Consider the following 16,387-nt stretch of genomic DNA (forward strand, 5'->3'; position numbering starts at 1 on the left):
GCACGTGTAAGGCGAGGTGGTGGCCTTGCGGGGAATAGGGGGCAAGTGGGAGGGGGCAGTGGTGTGAGAAAAGGAGGGTGGGGGCAACTTGGGATGTGCAGGGCTGCGGTGGCCAGAGAAAGAGGCGACTTTCCCCAGCTCCAGGGCTGTGGCTGCTGGGGAGAGACAGCCCTCCTTCCCAGCCTCAGCTCTGTGGCTCCTGTGGAAGGGGACAGACCCCCCGCCTTCCCAGCCCCAGCTCAGGGGCTGCTGCGGTGGAGGAGAGAGGGCACATCCATTGCATTAGAAAGGTAAGACTACTGATATTAAAATATGAGTTGTGTGCTTTTATTTGTAGAACAAAAAGAAGTTAATGATTATTAAGGGGCTTTTTTTATATAGCGCTTTTATCCAAAATGCTTTACAGTAGTTAGTTAACGGTACAAACAACATTTGGAAATATCATGAAGTGGTCCGCCGAAACCCTCAGCAATTTTCAAGTGGTCCGCGGAAAAAAAAAGTTTTAGAACCACTTTAGGGGTTTGAGGCAACGGCCTTCTGAGATGAGTGGAATGGGGTATAATCTCTTGCTTTGATTTATGGATTGGGAAATATTTTATTATGCCATACTTAAGGGTGCTTATTCTGACCTGGATTGTGAGTTTAACAAGGTCTGGGTCCCTTTACAATTGTGTGTTGTTTTTAAAATGTAAATAGATATATTTAAGTATGTTGCACCCACAAATTTATGCCCACGTTTAATTGTGCCCATAAAATCGCAAGCATAAAATCTGGAAGCTGGTTTGAAATGTTTTTCAATGTTCAAAATATCCCAGCACTTTCCTTTTAAAATGGGAAGTTATTAGACTTTCTAGTCAACCCCAAAAGAGAAAGACTTTTTGGAACATAAGCAGGGGAACATCAGAAGCCAGTAGGGAAGGCAGCAGTTTCAAGTCCCACTGACAATAAAAAACTATTGACCTTTTGGTGCTGTCTAGCAATAAAAATCTAAATCAAGAAAGCGGGTTACAATCCTGTTTGCAAACTAGACCTTGTGAGAAAAGCTATCAGTCCTGTAAAACCCAAGTCTCATATGAACGACTGTCAGTCAGACACAGAAACACAGCAGATCAGCTGAGTGTAAATTGCAAAGATCAATGACTAGTACAGTCTGCATTGATCACTCTAGGGAGCCAGTGTCATTCATGTGGAAGTGACTGGTAAGCCTTCCCCTTTTGTTTCCAGGGAGCTGATTTCTTGGCATTTAGATATCATCCAGTGGAGATGGATGTTTTGACAGAGGGTTTACTTTTATTTATTGAACTTTCCATGTCTATTGACGTTTCAGTGGTTTTAAAGGAATATCATCAAGTTTTAAATCTCAGTTTTGACCCACCTAAAAGTTATCTATTTGGTGAGCTACCTCTGGATTTATAGGGTTTCATTCTCCTCTCACTTATGCTAGTGTTGCAGTGATATAACTTCACTGACTCCAGTGAAATTAGTACTGATGTACACTGCTGTAAGCAAGAGGAGAATCAAATCCTTAAAATTCTTCCCTCCTCCCCCACCAAAAAAACCCCAATATTTCGCCACTGTGAAATTTTAAAACTCAACAATATACGAGGCCAGAGCAAACCATGTTTGATAAAACAGAAATCAACCCAAACAATTTCCCAAACGCAAACCAAAGCTTTTCAAACATTGGGAAAAATTCCCCCTCTCCTCCATTATTTTCCATTTTTTACAGACCTTTGCAATATTTAATTCTGGCAAGCATCAGAAGCAGAATTCTCCAAAATATTATAAGAGGGGCCCTTTTCCTCACCATTAGATCCAGACCAGTTTTTAAATGCAAGAGGTTTCTTTGTATGTAAGATCGGATAAGCATCCAGATTTCGGGGTGTTTTCTGCACTTAGCCACAACAAAAAGAGCACTGATCACCATACAACTACTGGGCATGTGCCTAGTAGGGAAGCATCTCTTTAAGAGATCTGTTGGTGGGTGGGTAGGAATGAGTTGTGTCTGGGTTCTTGTTGCTAGGCAGATGCACAATTAGCTCTCCACCCTCTGAAGTTTCTGGAATTGGTTGTGATATGCTGGACTCCGACTCCATGAGGGCAAGCAGTTAGGGCAACTGCTTTACAGAAGGCCATGTGTAGGGCCCTACCAGATTCACGCATTCATGCATCAGGGACCTCTGAAATCTGGTGCAGCCCGTGGTACCCTGCGCAGAGCTCCAGCTACTAGTCCCAGCCAGGGATGGGGAGTGAAGTGACTTCCTCTTCCCCTGCAGGGAAATTCCCAGGGTGGGTCAGGCCCATCTCCAGGATCTCCATCACCTGCAAGAAGCTCCGCAGCTCCAGCTGTTACCTCCCCACTCGGGAGGCTGCGGCCGGAGCGGTCACCTCCCCACATGGAAGAGGCCGCATCCGGAGCTGTCAGCCCCCGACTCCAGCAGAAGACTGCTGGAAAACTGGACATATGGTAACTGCCCCCCCCCCGCCCTGCAATGTTCACTTCTGCACTGCTGCTGGTGGTGGTTGTGCTGGTTTTAGAGCTGGCTGGGCACCCAGCCAGCAGCCTTCCTCTGTGACTACCAAGCTCTGAAGGCAGCGCCCCTGCCAGCAGCAGGGCAGAAGAAAGGGTAGCAATCCCCCGAGCACCCTACAATAGCCTTGCGACCCCCACACCCTGACCACCGTTTGGGTCGGGACCCCCACAGTTACAACAACCTGAAATTTCAGATGTAAATGTCTGAAATCATGAAATTGACTAATTTTCAAAACCCCAGCCATGACATTGACCAAAATGGACCTTGAATTTGGTAGGGCCCTAACCATGTGTCCTGTGTGGAGTGGGAGAATCTGAGCCCAGGAGCAGAAAGCAGGTTGTTTTCCCCTAACTCTGAAGCCTTTTTCAGCAGGTTAGTGATATTGTTAACCCTCCAGCTGGGAAGTCCTAGTCATGTTAATTATAGAAAGGGGAAATTGGAAGGGGAAACTAATTTATTTTATTTTAATTGTATACTTTGAATGTTGTTTGATTTTAGCTAATCTGTTTTAGTTAAATTGTCTCAACTAGTATGATTCAGCAACTTTTTTTTTATTTAAATGTGATAAGAGGGGAAGTCATTTATTTTGCTATTCTCAGTTTTGTTTTCTTTTTGTAACAGGTTTTTTTAAAAAATTATATACTTAACTGAGTGTTTGATTAATTGGTTAGCTGACTAGCTAACAGTGATTTCAGCAGAGGAGGAGGAAGAGTCTGCATGGATTCCAGATGAAAATTTCTACAAGCAAATGAAGGGAAGATGTTGGTTTTGACTCAGCAGACTGTAAAGATTTGGTGATTAAAGACTCTAATCGAGACTCAGGTGAACTGAACCTAAGCTTTTGGGAACTGAGATTTTTCTCACTGTGTTTCTCTGTGGACTGACCTGTTTAGATTTAATTTGTTTTCTTTATTTATGTATAACTGTAAAGATAATGTATATGGTTTATAAAGTAGCCATGTTGCATTGTAAAATGATTATTTATGTTTATCGTAAGATTTTATAAAGTTGGTACTTAAGAATTAAGTTCATTCCTTTTGTTCTTTTGGACTTGACTGTTGGGAGGTTAGAATCATAGAATCATAGAATATCAGGGTTGGAAGGGACCCCAGAAGGTCATCTAGTCCAACCCCCTGCTCAAAGCAGGACCAATTCCCAGTTAAATCATCCCAGCCAGGGCTTTGTCAAGCCTGACCTTAAAAACCTCTAAGGAAGGAGATTCTACCACCTCCCTAGGTAACGCATTCCAGTGTTTCACCACCCTCTTAGTGAAAAAGTTTTTCCTAATATCCAATCTAAACCTCCCCCACTGCAACTTGAGGTTGACCCTGTGCAATCGTTGCTGAAAATCCTCAATAACTGAATTCTGGGTCTCCAGCTGCTTTCTATGGGAGCTGAGTTTTTTAGGCATTGGAGAAGGACAATGAAGTAAACTGTAGCCCACACAAGAACCTGCTCAGTTGCTAAATTATGTGTCATAACATTGAAGGCAACTGGAAATCAAGAAGAAAATGAACACACTGTCAACAGCCGGCTTTCCATAGACCATCAGCAAGTAGTCTGATGTAGGGAATTCACTAGGTCAACAATGTCTCATTAAACACATTCCCAGTTGAGGTGGGTGACAGTTTTTTGGCAAACAGTATTTTTACCCCCAAAAAATGCATTTTTCAGGGTTCCAAAACAAGTCATGAATTTGGGTGGACTTTGACAAGTAGTTATGATAAAAAAAAAAGTCTAAACACTTCATTGTTATCATTTTGAAACATTTCATTTTGCCTTTTGTTTCGAAACAGTGTTCTGTTTTGAAATTTGGCCAATTAAAAAAAGGGACAACCAACATCCAAAAATGACAATCAAAATGAAAAGCAAAAAATAAAATTCATTTCAAGCTGATCAAAACATTTCAGTTGACTCAAAACTAAACAAAATTCTATTTGAGTCAACGCAAAATGTGTTGGTTGATTGAAAAAGAAAGAATTTTGATCATTTGATCTAATGAAACATTTAAAAAAATCAATGTTGGCTTCAAGTGAACCAAATTTTTCCCCTCATTTTTCAGTTTCTTCCTAAATGAAAAATCACATACTTAAGTCTAGCATGGACTGAGTGTGGATACTACATGATAGTATAATCTGGAAAATGCTACATTCAGTACACCCCATGAGTCTACCCTGGACCTTTTGACGTTTGCCCCACACACACACACACACACACACACTATTTCCAAGCCTTTCGGAAAGTTTTACAGACACTGGAGAGTAAAAGTAAAAAGTACTTGACATGGTTCCTTTAAGCACACTCTTAGTTTATAAGCTGCAGAAACATTGCTTTCCCTGGACACAGTCACCAGCCTACATCTATCTCTATTTCTACTCAAGTGCAGCAATATTGATGTACCTTTCAGCAAACGTTTTTCATCATTGAGCTGGTTCTTATTAAGATGTCTTGGAGATCTCTTAAACTCTTCATTCAACTAAAGAAATGAATGGCATGGTGTGCATCAGAAACAGTCAGGAATTAATTTGAAAAGTGGTAGCACTTTAGAGAACAGTGACACAGGTTCATGCATCACAGACAAAAAAATTGGATAATAATCATTTTAATTGGTCTGACTGGCCTGCCGGGGAGGTGCGGTCCTTGATTTTTCCCTGTTAGGAATTGTGCCTGTTTGAAAGCTGAAATTGCCTTGTCAGTTTCTATTAATTCTACTGGAGCCAAATGGAAGAGTCCTTATATAGGGTCCAGTCCTGAAAGATGCTGAACACTTCCTGAGAGAAGCTGGGCACCCATAGCTGCTGTGGAAGTTAATGGAGTTGAGGTGCTTAGCACCTCATAGGATGAGGGCCAGTTTCTCATCAGCCCCTTGTCAGATATAACTTCCACTGACTTCAGTAAGGGAGTGAGTAAAAATTGATGGTCTGGTCCATCTCCCATTGGACTCAATGGCGATTTTGCTATTAACTTCAGTGAATTGACCCCAAAACAGAATTGTCAGGATTTCGACTCTGGTTGGTAGTGACTAAATCTACCTCATTTAAGAGGCAGTTTGCCCCACTGACTAATCAAAATCTTAATAATAATAGATTGAGATTGAACAGTCCCTGTTTTCTTTGTAATACTGATCATTAATGAAAGAAAAACAAATATGCCCAGATCCACAAAGGTATTTAGGAAACTAAATACCTTTGTGGATCTGGACCACAGTGACCAGTGAGACAGCCAGGCTGCAATTCTAAATGGTTACACTAATCCCAAATATAGCCTAAATCCTTCACACTGCTTCACGCAGGCAGAACCTGCATGTACAAGAAGCAGGATTGGGGCCTATGTTACTTAATCATTTTGTGCACATCTGTAAAATGCTGGCAATAGTAAACCCTGTTAATAACACAAAAATCTGTATGTCTAATTCACCTTTTCTCTACCACTGGTCACTATGCACATGATAAGATTTTATTGTATTTTTAAACGTTATATCAGGGATCGGCAACCTTTGGCACATGGCACATCAGGGAAAGCCACTGGCGGGCCAGGACAGTTTGTTTACCTGCAGCGTCCGCAGGTTCGGCTGATCGCAGCTCCCACTGGCCGTGGTTCGCCGTTCCAGGCCAATGGGGGCTGCGGGAACATGGTTTCTGTAAAGGGAGATCATGTCTTACTAAGCTATTAGAGTTCTTTGAAGGGGTCAACAAGCATGTGGACAAGGGGGATCCAGTGGACATAGTGTACTTAGATTTCCAGAAAGCCTTTGACAAAGTCCCTCACCAAAGGCTCTTATGAAATTAAGTTGTCATGGGATAAGAGAGAAGATCCTTTCATGGATTAAAGACTGGTTAAAAGAAAGGGAACAAAGGGTAGGAATAAATGGTAAATTTTCAGAATGGAAAGGGGTAACTAGTGGTGTTCCCTAAGGGTCAGTCTTAGAACCCATCCTATTCAACTTATTCATAAATGATCTGGAGAAAGGGGTAAACAGTGAGGTGGCAAAGTTTGAAGAAGATATTAAACTGTTCAAGATAGTTAAGACCAAAGCAGACTGTGAAGAACTTCAAAAAGATCTCACAAAACTAAGTGATTGGGCAACAAAATGGCAAATGAAATTTAATGTGGATAAATGTAAAGTAATGCACATTGGAAAAAATAACCCCAACTATACATACAATATGATGGGGGCTAAGTTAGCTGCAACAAATCAGGAAAGAGCTCTTGGAGTCATCATAGATAGTTCTCTGAAGATGTCCATGCAGTGTGCAGCGCAGTCAAAAAAGCAAACAGGATGTTAGGAATCATTAAAAAAGGGATAGAGAATAAGACGGAGGATTCCTTATTGCTCTTATATAAATCCATGGTACACCCACATCTTGAATACTGCGTAGAGATGTGGTCCCCTCATCTCAAAAAAAATATACTGGCATTAGAAAAGGTTCAGAGAAGGGCAACTAAAAGGATTAGAGGTTTGGAACAGATCCCATATGAGGAGAGATTAAAGAGGCTAGGACTTTTCAGCTTGGAAAAGAGGAGACTAAGGGGGGATATGATAGAGGTATATAAAATCATGAGTGGTGTAGAGAAAGTGAATAAGGAAAAGTTAAGTATCAGAGGGATAGCCATGTTAGACTGGATCTGTAAAAGCGTCAAAGAGTCCTGTGGCACTTTATAGACTAATAGACGTATTGGAGCATAAGCACGTGATAAGATTCCGACGAAGTGGGTATTCACCCACGAAAGCTTATGCTCCAATACGTCTGTTAGTCTTTAAGGTGCCACAGGACTCTTTGCCACTTTTAAGGAAAAGTTATTTACTTGTTCCCATAATATAAGAATTTGGGGCTAACAAATGAAATTAATGGGCAGCAGCTTTAAATCAAATAAAAGGAAGTTTTTTTTTTCACACAGCACACAGTCAACCTGTGGAACTCCTTGCCTGAGGAGGTTGTGAAGGCTAGGACTATATCAGGGTTTAAAAGAGAACTGGATAAATTCATGGAGGTTAAGTCCATTAATGGCTATTAGCCAGAATGGGTAAGGAATGGTGTCCTTAGCCTCTGTTTGTCAGAGGGTGGAGATGGATAGCAGGAGAGAGATGACTTGATCATTACCTGTTAGGTTCACTGCCTCAGGATCACCTGGCATTGGCCACTGTCAGCAGACAGGATACTGGGCTGGATGGACCTTTGGTTTGACCCAGTATGGCTGTTCTTATGGGAAGTGGCATGGGCCAAGGGATGTGCTGACTGCTGCTTCCCGTGGCCCCCATTGGCCTGGAACGAAGAACCGCGGCCAGTGGGAGCTGCGATCGGCTGAACCTGTGGACGCTGCAGGAAAACAAACCGTCCTGGCCTCGCAGCGGATTTCCCTAAGGGGCCGTGTGCCAAACGTTGTCGATCCCTGCACTATATGCTGAGTCATCCCACTGGATTATGCATTTTTGCCTTGACAGGTGTTCAGTGCTTTCTTAAGAGTGGGGAGAGATACACTAAGATGGATTTCAAAGAGGAATGAATTCCACATCCTTGAGGTCAACATCAGAGCAAAGGGACAACTGCCTTTCAAATGAGGGCCCAATCCTGTGGTATGTCGGCCAAACTGAATTCCTAGTAACTTTTGTGGATAGCAAAGGCTTGTAAGATAATGTACTTACTACCTGTACTATCCCTTCATGCCTGGAAGTGGCATTGCAGGAATCTGCCTCTTGTATCCCCTTTTGACCACTTCCTTGGCTCTCTCTAGGTCTTCTGTAGCCTGGCCCTCCAACCAAGTTACATAAAAGGTACAAAAACCCCTTCTGCAGTAACAAATGGTCCAACTGTAATTCCAAAATAAACCTCTAAACTAATAACTTCTTCTGCCCCTCTCATGCCACTCCAAAGTCTTCTGCTTTGCTTCTACTCATAGGACCTGCAGAGTTCCTCCTAGACGGCTGTTTCCCCAACAGGATCCCGCACTGCCTCCCATCTGCAGAGATTCTGGCAGTTTACCTCAGGGCAGTGGTGAGCTGGAACTGGTTGTTAAATTTAGAAGCCCTTTTAGAAGTGGTTACCCTCGTGGGACAACCGGTTCTAAAAGGGCTTCTAAATTTAACAACTGGCCAAAAGTGGCTCCTTAGGCGCCGACACCGTGAGTGCTCCGGGGCTGGAGCACCCATGGGGAAAATTTGGTGGGTGCAGAACACCCACCGGCAGCTCCCCGCCCCGCACCCGGCCCCAGCTCACCTCCGCTCCGCTTCCGCCCCTAGGTTTTGCCCCACCCACTCTGCTTCTCCACCCCCCCCTTCCCACGAATCAGCTGTTCACGTGGGAAGCCTGGGAGGGCTGAGAAGCAGGCAGTGGCTTCGCGCTCAGGCCCAAGGAGGCAGAGCGGAGGTGAGCTGGGGTGGGGGGGCACAAGGAGGGCCGCCCGCGCCGCAGCAGGTAACCTGGGGGGGGGTGCGCAGGGGAACCACTCCGCACCCCAGCTCACCTCCGCCTCCCTGGGCCTGAGTGTGAAGCTGCCGCCTGCTTCTCAGCCCTCCCCGGCTTCCCACACGAACAGCTGATTCGCGGGAAGCAGGGGGTGGGGGTGGGTGGAGAAGCAGAGCAGGGCTGCGTGTTCAGGGGAGGAGGCAGAGGCAGAGCAGAGGTGAGCTGGGGCCGGGGGCTGCAGGAAGTGGCAGCCAGCACATCCTTTGGCCCACGCCACTTCCCGCAGCCCCCATTGGCCTGGAGCAGCGAACCGCGGCCAGTGCGAGCTGCGATTGGCCGAACCTGCGGATGCGGCAGGTAAACAAACCGGCCCGGGCCGCATGCCAAAGGTTGCCAATCCCTGATTTAGTATTTTAAGTAGATACCTTTCTGTATATGCCTCTTAGAATATGGATTCTACAAAACTTTCCAGATCTTGCCCATAACTCCACAAGAAGCAATAATTGACAGATCATAGCCTAGATACAATTATACCGACAACGTCATCAATGATTCCAAGTGATATGTTACTGCAAAGTCAATCTAAAGAATAACAATATTTTACAGCTATATAGACAGCTTTTCATCTGAAGATCACAAAGCGCTGCACTGAGTTTAGTCTCACACAATCCCATTAAGGTGTTCTTACGTGTTAAGCATACTTTAAAGATGGGTAAACAGAAACATAGATAACTGACTTGGCCAAGGTCATACAGTGAGTAAGCAGCAGAGCCAGAGACAGGAGCAAGTGATCCTGAATTCTAATCCTTTACTCCTACCTACAAGCTCACACTGTTTCTGGAGACCTACTAATTATTCTCAGCCAAGAGATATAGTAATAGTGGAGAGTGAATAAACTATAAAACCTTAAGTGCCAAACATTCCAGAAGGGTCAGTGAATAAACATTCTAATCTAGAAAGGATGTTTGTATTCTTTCCACTATGCCATGGCCATAACCTCCAGATAAATATAAGTGGAAGAATTCCTTGTAACAGGATTAGTCTCTAATTCTGTGTCACTGAGAGTCTGAGTCATCCATTCGAGAAGTAGCCTTTTGAGGGAGTCCCAGTTTTCTATTAGAAGGGGTTTTATGCAGATATTTTCACATTATTTGGCTTTCCTTATCTCCCAGCAGCTGCTTCACGCAAGACAACTTACAGAAACACAACTCAGCTTTCACTTTCCACCTCATCCCTTAATCCCTCTGAATTCTATTGTGCTTATCACTTCATCAGAAAGCCTGAGAGGCTGATTGGGCTGGGGAAATTGTGTTTATGCTCTTCTCGAGGAAGCATCTCTCCGTATATGAATAATAAATCAACAGGCAAACTTTGTCAATTTCTGCGAAAATGGGAAATTTGTGAGCCATTTAATGTGATCTTAATAGACCAGTCCTTGTGCAAAGCATTCGCTGTGACATTTCCCAAAGAGTAAGATCCTGAACTGCATTTCTGCTGTTCATAGAAATGTGCTATGGCTCCTAAAGAGCAGCAACACAGGAGAGGAACACTTTGTTCTGCATTCTGTGGTGTTGTGTTGTATTTAAAGGTGCTTTCATGCTACAAAAATATTCATGCTAACAGACAAACCAAACAGCCTTTCCCTTGTTTCTCATAATATTTCTTTCCATGTTTGGCTAACTTAACTCCAATGGGGACAGGTTCAGGTCCCTTGAAATAAACAGGAGCCGAATTGGGCCCAAGATGTCCTTGTGAAAACTGGAGTTCTTTCTTTCCTGGCTCATTTTCTCTTTTCTGGTTTGTGGGGAATTCATATTGCTGAGTTTGAAACACCACAATAATCTCTATGAAGATGATTGTAATAGGTTGCCTGCAAGAAAGCATGTTATTTTTTCTGAATATGTGTTGGTTTCCCCCCATTTTCTGTACTGTTTCATCTGTAACATTTTTTTAATTTGTCACCACAATGAATGTATATCTAATAAAACCAAATTCTCACATGTGAATGTGCAGAAACAGGATTCTTCTAATATGTCTGTACTATACATTGAACCATGTGGTTGATTTTACACGTGACTCTGTTGTACTCCATTGGACACAATACAACTGTATTTGTTGCAACAAGGTCAGAGGAGAGTTTCACTGATTGACTAGAAAATGATTGCATATGTACCTTGGATGGGCCCAATATGCCAGTTTATTAAAGAGCTAGCTTGAACCAAACTCCTGGAGAAGAATCTGCTCTCCCACCCCTACACCATCACTAGAGATATTCAGAGGCAAATTATCTTTCTCTCTGGGAAAGTTCAACCCAGATCTCAACCCTGAAGCTTGAGCCCAACTCTACATGTTTTTGAGTCTGCCACTGAATAGTTATGAGCCTCTATTTACATTACATCTGAGAGACTGAATGTGTGATAATTTGAGATATACAGACTACACAAAGAACAGAAAGCACAGCTGATTGGAGGAAAGGTTTGATGGTGCATGTGAATATAGAAATACCTTCTACCAGAGACACTGTCTACATTATATTTTTCAACAGTTAGGAACTAATCAGTGACATGGTTGGTTCTAAACATCGTTTGTGTCTATGCAGAACACGGATAATGTTTGGTTACCATGGCAGCTAACCATATTTCACCCTTGTTAGCAGCTTAGGTTGTCACATGGTCATCTTTCTGTAAATGTCTTAGCACACTGGGTGTTTTGGGTGTGGGGGCTGCAGTGCGGGCAGGACCCCACACCATGTTTGTGAAGATGATGTGGCCAGTCCTCCTTTCTTTCAGGTATCCTGCAGTAGGACATCCCAGAGTTCATTGCTTCATGGGCCTCTGATGCTGCTCTTTGTTAATGGGCACTATGGGATAGCTGTCCAGATTTTCCCACAATGCACTGATACAAAAACAGTTAAGCACAATGATAGTTATAGCTACACAAACACACATGACACATGACTGTGGTGTGCTCTGTGGAACACAGTTCAATTGTGTTTGTTGCAGCAAGGTCAAAGGAGAGTCTCACTATTTGATGAGAAGAAGATGATTGTTTATGCAGCGTGGATGGGCTTAAGATGTCATTTTGCTGGAAAGAGGCAGAGAAATAACTGCCTGCAGTATCCAGAGGATTAATGAAAGCCTGGCAAAACTGTGAAGTTGAACATCTGTCCTGGATACTACTTCAGCTGAGATTTATGTAGAAGCCAAGCAGCATGAGAAAATATATAGAGTAGCCTACTGTTGATTAGTAAGATATTTGATAACTGCAGCAAGTGTCAAATAAATACTGTCTGTTACATTTACATCACCACAAAACAACTTCTAATATTGCGTGTTTGCTCAGATTTGTCTGAGAAGAATCTGCTGTCCACATCTTTGCTCGCAGGTTCAGATTTTCTCTTTTCTTTTATGATCCATTCACTTTTACCTGCAAAAATGTTTTTACAAAAATCCAAGTACAAACTGAGTCTGAGTAACATGATCTAAAGTCACTTCTTCATTTGTTGTCTTAAAAATGCATTTTAATTATATTTGTTAAACTGTACATTCAAAAACTCACTTTGGGGAGTTACAGATTAGAGCAGGCCAAAAACCAAGGTGAACTTTTGGCAAGAATGTTTGCGAAAAAAATTGCCCTTGTTTTTCATATTTGTAAAATGTGCAGATTTTTGACCAATTCTGTTACACATATGATGGTGTGCACACTAAAAATACTGGATAGATACATAGATAGACAAAGACCTATATGAAAAGCAGACACAAAGCTAGGAACTCCTCCTAAACCAAAGTTTGCCACTGACTTGCTGTTTGACTGTGGGCAAATCAGTTAGGGTACGTCTACATTGCAGGTAAAAGCAAGACCCCAGCATGGCTAGACAGATTCGTGCTATCCAGGCTCAAGCTAGCACGCCAAAGAAAAGCTGTGTAGACGTTGTGGCTCTGGCAGAGACATGGGCTAGCCACCCAAGCTCAGATTCAGGGATTTAGGTGGGTTTGAGCTAGGTGGCCAGCCCGAGTCTCTGCTGGAGCCACGACATCCACACTATTTCTAACATGCTAGCTTAAGCCCTATGAGTGCAAATCTTTCAACCCCACCACCAGGGAGGCTTGCTTCCAGCTGCAGTGTAGGCAGACCCTTAGGACCATGTTTTCAGAATTAGCCTCTAAATTTTGGGTGCCTCCATTTTTAGGTATAGAACTACAAAGACAGGTTTCAGAGTAACAGCCGTGTTAGTCTGTATTCGCAAAAAGAAAAGGAGGACTTGTGGCACCTTAGAGACTAACCAATTTATTTGAGCATAAGCTTTCGTGAGCTACAGCTCACTTCATCGGATGCATACCGTGGAAAATACAGATGATGTTCTTATACATTCAAACCATGAAACAGCTCACGAAAGCTTATGCTCAAATAAATTGGTTAGTCTCTAAGGTGCCACAAGTCCTCCTTTTCTAACTACAAAGAGGTACTTGTTTAAAGCTGGCCATCCAAAAGTGGAGGCTACTTTTGAAAAACTGGGCCCTGACCACTCTATGACGCAACTTTCCTCACCTTAAAATAGCAGCAGTGATATTTACCTACATTTTGGGAGTGCTAGGAGGGTGAGTTACTTAATGTGAAGTTCTAGGGTGGACGTTCACAAGGGGGACTTAGCCACTTTAGGTGTCTAAGTCCAAAGTTAAGATCCCCCCAAACCCCCACTCAGCTGCAGCTTAACCCTGTAGGCATCAGAAATATCAAGGCACCTAAGTTTGCACTGGTGGGCACCTGCACAGCCACCTCATATCTGACGCTGAGCAGCTCATGTCAAAGTCCCAGCTCCAGCCCTATGTTAGGCTCGTAGCTCCCTTTGAGGAGTGAGGCTTAGACTACAACCCTCTCCTCTGTGTTTCCTACTGGCTAGCTTAGGTGGTTCTCCACACAGCTTGCTGGCTTCTGTGAATTCCTTTTTCAGACACCTAACTCTCCTCATGTACTGACTCAGGGCTGTGAATTCCACTTGGCAGCAGGTTGCCTAAATTTAGGCACTTGTACACTCAGCCTAAGTTCCCCTTGTGAATCCCACCCAAAGTGTCAGAATTAGGGCCCCTATCTCACTCACCAGTGATGATAACACTGGTATTCCACTGCGTTCCATTATATGTACATTTGTTTCTCCCTCATTTCACACTAAAACACAAAACCCATGTCCTCATGCAATTCAGCATTTGTCTACTGGGGTAGCTTTCCCCAGAGACTGTAACCTAATGGTTCGAAACAAGTGCCTAAGAGGAGTTTTTGTCTTAGACCAAAGAAAGTAAATCAGCTCTGATCAAAACTATTAGTCACCAACCACAGTTATCGAAGGGCTGACAAGCACTTTAATTAGCTAATCAAAGTCCCCTTAATAAGTTGCTTGGTTCTCAGCATGGCATGTTTTTAAATGATCAGTCAAAACCAAGGGCAATCCAAAAATTTTCCCAAATTCAGGGAATCAAATAAGTTACAAAACATTTTAATTGCAGTTCTCATTAATGAAATGATTCTGTTTCAGTTGCAAACTTGAAAGAATCAGAAACAAATTTTAAAAAATTAGAAATGTTTTATCCTACAAGTGACCATAAGATTTTCAAAAATAAGAAGTTTAACCAGGATAAAGAACAATTTGATCACTCAGCTTGGCTACCAACTATCCTGGAAATACGTCTATCTTCTATTAAGCATGCTGCTCCTCCTTCACCGCACCTCTGGAGCTGCCAGTCTGCATTAACATTTAAATCAATTACATCATTAAGATGTACTTGGCACATGCAGGTGCTTTCTGTGCGGATGTATCTAGAACAGTCAACCATTCAGAAGGTGCGTTTTGCAAAGTAGATGTGATCTTTCTGCATGAATATGAAAGATCTAGCAGCTCAAGAGGCAGTGTTATTAGTGGTTAGAGCACTGGATGAGGCTTCAGGGACCTGGGTTCTAGTCTCAAGCCTGCAACTGGCTTGCTGTATGACCTTGGTCAAGTCACTTCCTCTCTCTGTGCCTCAGTTTTCCCATCTGTAAAACTGGGATAGTGCTACTGATTTCTGTGGTAAAGCACTTTGAGCTCCACTGATGAAAAGAGCTATAACAGAGCCAGATATTGTTATTAATGATTATTATTATTACCACCTGGATGCACCTGAAATCATTGACAGTGCAACAGGTCAGTTCCACCTGGATATATACATGGGCTATTCACCAGCACAACAACTTCATCCTCCTTTGATCTTCTTGAAACATCCAACAGCTAAGCAGCTGTGTTCTGCTAGGATGTAGCTGCAATATTTAGAAGTTCTGCAAGTGCATTTTACCTGGATGTACCTGGCCTATTCATCAGCACAGCAAGTGCATTCTGTCTGTTCCTGAAACATCTGGCTGCTCTCAAGCAGTTAAAACAAAGCACAATACTTCAAGGCCAGCAGAACCTACCCAACAGTGGGGGGACCAGGGGCCAGGGCTCCCAGCCCCCACCCCTCCTCTTCTGTCCAAGGCCCTGACCCCAGCCAAGCCAGACGCCAGAGCACCGGGCCGGGAGCCACGGATCCTCCACCTGCCAAGAGCAAACCCCAGCCCGTGTCCATGCCTGCTATGGCCTGCAGCCCTCCCTATTCCGCGGCCACTGCCATGCGCTTCTTCCCATTTATAAGGAAATATGGTAGCATGCAAGGGTTCTACTTCAGACATAGCTATGTAGCACCATAATAGGTTTTGATTGTACCTCTAGAACATTAAAAATAGTGGTATCTTACATGCAAAAAACAATAAGAACTATCAAGGATGTTTCTTTTCAGGGACATAAGGAGAAATCAAAACATTTTGATTTTCTCTTCTGTTCAACCCTCAGTGACTTTAATACTATTAAGTATTAACACCTTTAATACTATTAAGATTTACATCTTCTGAGAGTTTGCCACTAGCAGGTGACATGATTCTCATCTCTATCTCTCTCTCTTTCATTCTCAAGCACACACAAACACATACTGATTTAAGCAGGTCTGACATTCTCTATCCAGTACAGAGTAGTAGTACTTGCAAGGAAAGTTATTAAGTTATTAGTAGAGGAGTTCTTATGTACAAGACAATGTAATGTTAGTATGAGGGTGATTGTGTTAAGCACTGGAGCATGTGCAGTGTGAAAGTGGATGTTTCTAGAACCCAAAGCACACATAGATTTAGTAGGGTACTCAGGTGGTTAATAAAAAGTTCTATACTTTCTTTTGATAAGCCTGATTCCTGAGTATTTATTAAATAGTAATCCGTAACTGCCTACTGCAGGGTTTTTTGCACTGTGCCTTATCACATCTACTACTGGCTGGTCTCAGAAGCAGGATACTGGACAAGATGACCACTGGTCTGATCCAGTTTGGCAACTCCTATGTCCCTATTATAGTACACAAACATAGTAGTCTTTACAGTAGAATCAGTAACTGCTAAGAA

The sequence above is a fragment of the Lepidochelys olivacea genome (genome assembly GCF_965140295.1).
Source record: "Lepidochelys olivacea isolate rLepOli2 genome assembly, chromosome: 6".
Classification (NCBI taxonomy): domain Eukaryota; kingdom Metazoa; phylum Chordata; order Testudines; family Cheloniidae; genus Lepidochelys; species Lepidochelys olivacea.